Below are 4994 nucleotides of genomic sequence, written 5' to 3'. Positions count from 1 at the left end.
CCATTGACAACGGTGATGCCCAACATACAGCTTGCCATGGAAAGGAGTAAGAAGGATTGGATGAAGACAGTAGGAAAGCAGAGAGACGGAAGGGACAAAGCATCTCCATACGCTTATCTAAAATTCTCACCAATGAATTACATAAGTATCTCTATCTTTATTTTATGCTTTATTCATCTTTTAATTATCAATCCTCCATAACCATTTGAGTCCGCCTGACTGAGATTTATAAGATGACCATAGCTTGCTTCATACCAACAATCTCCGTGGGATCGACCCTTACTCGCGTAAGGTTTATTACTTGGACGACCCAGTGCACTTGCTGGTTAGTTGTGCGAAGTTGTGATAAAGAGTTGTGATTGCAATTGAGCGTACCATGTTGATGGCGCCATTGATGATCACAATTTCGCCTACCAAACATGTAGCCTTTTTATGCTACTGGCTCAACGCCATAGTGTTTTTCTCAAGAAGTGTTTTGATGCAAAAATCGTACATTACACTCGCTGCTCTTATTCATGAGAAATGCAAACTCAACCTAGCAAAATTACTCTTTGGCAATCTTTACGACGAGCTAGGGCAGATGGTTGACATTCTTTGAAGTAACTCTTCCATTAGTGCCAGAGGACCTCTCTAGTTATTACAGCTTTAGTTAAACGCTATTTTCGAAAAGTACATGAAACTTAAAGGTGTGGCTCCTTCAGAAAGGAGAAGTATCGAAGGACTTAGATTGGTCACCCTGCAACCAAATTTTTCTCATTCAAACTCTACCGACAAACTCTTCTGGGAAGCATTCTCAAAGTTTCACTCGAGCACTAGTTTTCAAAATGAAAACTTAAATTTTTCTCCTTTCATTGATCGCAAATGTGGAACAACTTGGTTTCTACATCCCATAGTCTGAAAGGATGAAGATGTTAATGCACAACGCCTGAATGATGAAATATGGTCAAACTTCCTCACTATTCAAGTAATACCAATAGACACTTCTCAATACAAGAAAGACCAGTTCTAAGTCACTCTTCATGCTCGTCACTATGTAACAAGACAAGTGAGTTTTTTCCCAAGCCATTCTAGTACCATTTCCAAGCAAGAATCCTCCTTTCTTCCAGATAAACTTTAAGAGGAAGAACAAAGTTGACCTATGTCTTGAACAAAACAAGAAATGTCAAAGGAGTTACTTCCCTCTTTCTTTTACTCACAGTGGTTATGTCACAAAATCTTTAGTCAAATGGTGGAACAACTATTACTCCTGCTACAATTGATCACTAGAAGACATCTCCAAGGGACTTATAAAATATTTTTCAGGCATCATCGAAGTACCAACCTCCAAGACTTCAAAGAGAAAATCTGAACCATCATAGCATCAGAAAAGGAAAAAGGTACAAAGAATTTCACCAAAAGTCATCCAAACCAACAAGTAACTTGAAAAAATTTCATCTTATCTTCTTTTATAAAATTTCATATATTATCCCTTATTAATCAATTAATTGTTTCTCGCAACAAAATTCCAATTTAGGAGAATTCTTCCGTTCAAAAAACCACTGATAAGTCTACTGACTTACCTACTGAAGAAACTCCTAACAATTCTAATCTCTTTCACTACTTCTTCAAGCACTTCAAGCTTTAAAAAGACAACCATAAGCTCTACGCACACTTCAAACTTGTCATCTCGAGAGATCGAGGTATTTCAATAATTTTTAACTATTTTGTTTCACAAAATTATATTATCATATATTAACACTTAACACTACTTTAAACACTTATAATCTAACCACTACAGGTCAAAAAAATCCATTAAAGAGCCACTTTTAGTTTCAAACATAATGCCAGCCAAAACCAAATCTCCTAACAAGAAAAACAAAAAATTTTCACCATCCTCCTCATCAAGCAGACACGTCTATGAAAACCAACAAGAGCAAGGGGGCTCTTTGAAATCTTAAATACTTTTTTTATTAAATATAGAATGTGAGTTAAAATATACATTTAGATATATACATAAAGTATGATATGCTTAATAGGTTATTTGAAATACAGGGGAAGGACCTACTCTAGATTGACCTGCAAGGATGAAGATTGTTGTAGGAGCTACAAAAGGATTAGTGTATCTTCACGACGATTGTATGTAAAAAGTGATCCTCTTATATGAAATTTAATTAAACATGAGGTTGTTGAATAATTTAAATAAGAAAATCCACTTTCACTTTGATGCATTAAGCGTTAATGTAATTCGTTATGATAATTTGAATGTTTAGGTCATCCTAATATCATCCATTGAGATATCAAGGCTGCCAACATCCTCCTTCATTTTAACTTTGAAGTAAAGGTATGGTATGTTGTTGCTGTTGGTGTTTGTTTGTTGAAAAGGGCAATATAATTGAGTCTTGATTCATAAGTTTAATTTTAGATACGACAATTAATTTTCCTTTCATGTGTTGTGAGGTTGCTAATTTTGGTCTTGCTAAGTTATGTCCTAATGTGACTAGAGGTGATGTTTACACAAGAATGATGGAAACTGTAAGGTAAGGACTAAGTTGAACTTACTACTTAGTTTGTTATGATCCAAAAGCAAGAACAAAATTGAAATTGCTATTGCAGGTATCTGGCTCCAGAATATACTTTAAGTGGAATACTAACAAAGAAAGCAGATGTTTTTTCCTTTGGAGTAATGCTTCTGGAGTTAATCACCTGACGTTGACTAATTGATTCAAGTCATACATTCATTGATGTTAGTTTGGTAGGATGGGTAAGTCATGTGAAAAGAAGAAGCAAAATTCTTCTTTTAGTTTGAAGTCAACAAAAATGGCTAGAGGTTACAAGTGATACAAGTCGAGCATGATAAAGTTTCAAGAAAATTAAAGAATATTATAGAATTTAAGCTTGGTCTAGAATCAAGTATGATGCAATGGTCCTTATCAAGTTAGAAGACTCATGAAACTATGTGCAAGTTGTCCAATTTGCATAGTCAAAGTTTTAGTCAAAATTTGTAACTTGAAGATAAGTTAGCTTTGTTGCAATCTTTAACTTAGACAAAGAATGAGTTGTTACATAAGTTGATATTTATCAACTTGTCATACAACTTGATAAAGATGAATAAGAAAGAAGACTCTAGTACACACACTTGTTCAATTTGTGCGCAACTTGATCAACTTGTAAACCAAATGTACCTCCACAAAATACTATATATAGGGGGTTAAGGAATTTGTTAATGTATGTCATATTTTGCATAGAATTAGTGAGTAAAACTTAGAGAGAAAAGTAGTAAGATCTCTCATATGTATAATCTCTTCGTATGAATTTCCATAATACATTAAAGAGTATTATAAACTTCTCTATGTATTATGAGAGATTGTAATTTTATCACTTTGTCATATTATTTTTACTATTATCTATATTCTTGTTCAGTTCTATCTATTTCTCGTCTATAAATTATTATTGTTTTATTTTGTCCATATTAACTCTAGCACCTAACAATGGTATAAGAGCTTTAGGTTCTTAATCTTCTATTGTATAGGACAAGTTGGTGTCAGAACCATGGCAACAAAATTTAAGATCGAAAAATTCAATGGGAATAACTTTTTCCTTTGGAAACTGAAGATCAAGACAATTTTGAGAAAGAAGAATTGCTTAGAAACAATAGAAGGCAGGCCTACCGACATTCCTGATGACAAGTGGAAAGAGATAAAGGAAAACATTGTTACCAATTTATACTTGGCTATGGCAGATTCTATATTATCAAGCATCTCAAAGAAACAGACAGCAAAAAAAATTTGGGAGGCACTCACTAAGTTCCACGAGGCAAAGTCACTTTACAATAGGATATTCATGAAAGGAGGCTCTATACTCTTCGTATGAGTGAATCTACATTGGTGATGGATCACATCAACAATTTTAATACTATATTTTCACAATTGATAGTCATGGAGTGTCAAATTGTAGAAAATGAATGTGTTGAACTTCTTCTCCAATGTTTACCAGACTCGTATGATCAACATCACAAATAACAATATTGTTGATCAACTTCGATTTGATGATGTTGTTGCCACTATTCTTGAAGAAGAAAGCAGGTACAAAAATAAAAATGATCAAACGAAAAGTTTTAAGTAAGGAGGAGCTTTGTTGGTGATGAGAGACAAATCAACAGAACGTGGCTCTAATGAGAGTCAAAGTCGTGGTAGATCAAGGTCTCGAATGAAGAATATTACTTGTTAAAGATTGTTGGTTCAATAAGAAGAACACAAAGAAATATGCTAATGCAACTACCTCACATGGTTGTATTGCAAACACCTCTGATGATGGAGATGTCTTGTGCATCGAAGCTGTTATTGGTCATGAAGACAATAAACCACTAGCTTATATCTGGCTATTGGATTCTACAGCAACATATTTCATGACTCCACATCATGGTTAGTTTAGCACTTATGAACATGTTTCAAAAGGATTTATACTCATGGAAGGTGATCATGCCTTAGAAATTATGGAAATCGGTACCATCAAAATTAAGATGTTTGATGGTTTCATCCATACAGTTCAAGGTGTAAGACATGTGAATGGCCTGAGAAAAAAATTGTTATCTATTGTGCTATTGGATTGTCAATGGTACAAGATTAATATTGAAAATGGATCGTGGAAGTTAATGGTGCTCCTGTGATCAGGAAGGAAAAAAGGCTAACAACCAATCTCTATTTGCTTTCTGGAGATACAATTCAAGATGCAGAAGTATCAGTTGCATTTACAGACCAAGAAGACACAACGATGTTGTGGCATCGCAAATTAGGCCATATGTCAGAATGTGGTCTACAAGTTCTTGTAGAACGTAATCTCTTTTCAGGGCTCAAAATGGTGAATTTACCTTTGTTTGAGCACTGTGTGACAAGCAAGTAGCATAGATTAAAGTTTGAAAGATCAACCGCTAGAAATAAACATATACTAGACTTGATTCATTCTGATGTGTGAAAATCACCAGAATTATCACTAGGAGGAGTAAAATATTTTATCTC

The sequence above is a fragment of the Arachis duranensis genome, chromosome 3 (assembly GCF_000817695.3).
Source record: "Arachis duranensis cultivar V14167 chromosome 3, aradu.V14167.gnm2.J7QH, whole genome shotgun sequence".
Taxonomy (NCBI): Eukaryota; Viridiplantae; Streptophyta; class Magnoliopsida; order Fabales; family Fabaceae; genus Arachis; species Arachis duranensis.
This window is presented reverse-complemented; position numbering follows the sequence as displayed.